Below are 1,058 nucleotides of genomic sequence, written 5' to 3'. Positions count from 1 at the left end.
GTCTAGCTTATTATGAAACCTATACTAACTAAAATAATGGAGTTAATTGACAAAAATTAAAAGAAAGAAAAAAATTGAAAGAAAAATAAAGGATGTGAGAGAAAAATAAATCCGTGAGAGAAAGAGAAGTAACTACTCTGACAATTTCTTATAAAAACTTTGAAAAGATTCAAGCTGAAAGTTGGTGTACCAGTGGAGCCTCATGTTAAGGTAAGAATATGTAATCGTCAAATTTTAATTGTGAATATATTTGTATGTGGTTGATTTAAAATTATAAGAAAAATGAATTTTTATAGACGGAGCAAAGCTCTACGATTTTGGTGAAGGAACCAAGCAGGTAACGATGAGAAGTTATGGCGGTAACGATTCGATTTTGAGAAAAAAATAGCATTTAATCTCGTTGGAAATCCCGCAATTTCCGACTAGGCATTTATTTCATATTCAAAACTATTCCCCAAACCCTTTAAATTTCTCAATGCTCAAACCTCCCAACTTTTATTCGATCATTTTGTTTTTCTGTATTTTTCAATCGAGATCGAGAAAGAAAATAGAGAGGGGTTTGAGAAGAAAATCATGGGTTTCTACTTCGCAAAGATGTTCGTATTTGATGTTGATTTTTGGGGTTAAAAACATAAGGGTATTTCAAAAGTGTTGTATTAATCTCGAGAAGACAAACCCTTGGGCAAGCATGGAAGAATGTCATTAGAATCATTAGTATTCTTGCCAGAAAAAAAAGGGGAATCGCAACGATTTTCGATCTGTTTACGGATGAAGAAGATGGGTTGACGGGCCAATTATTCGGATTCGTATTCATGTTTCAAACCCACGGCTCCATCTTCGGCCCACAAGTTCTAAGCCCAATCTGCAGCCCACTCCAATTCGCCTCGGATTCGTATTCATGTTTCAAACCCACGACTCCATCTTCGGCCCACAAGTTCCAAGCCCAATCTGCAGCCCACTCCAATTCGCCTAGGAATTACGACCTAAACACAAAACCATTTGTTTTTAGTCTAATGTCAAGCAACCCATACACGCGACCCAGAACTTGAGTTTGTGAC

The sequence above is a fragment of the Cucurbita maxima genome, unplaced genomic scaffold (genome assembly GCF_002738345.1).
Source record: "Cucurbita maxima cultivar Rimu unplaced genomic scaffold, Cmax_1.0 Cma_Scf00101, whole genome shotgun sequence".
Lineage (NCBI taxonomy): Eukaryota > Viridiplantae > Streptophyta > Magnoliopsida > Cucurbitales > Cucurbitaceae > Cucurbita > Cucurbita maxima.
This window is presented reverse-complemented; position numbering follows the sequence as displayed.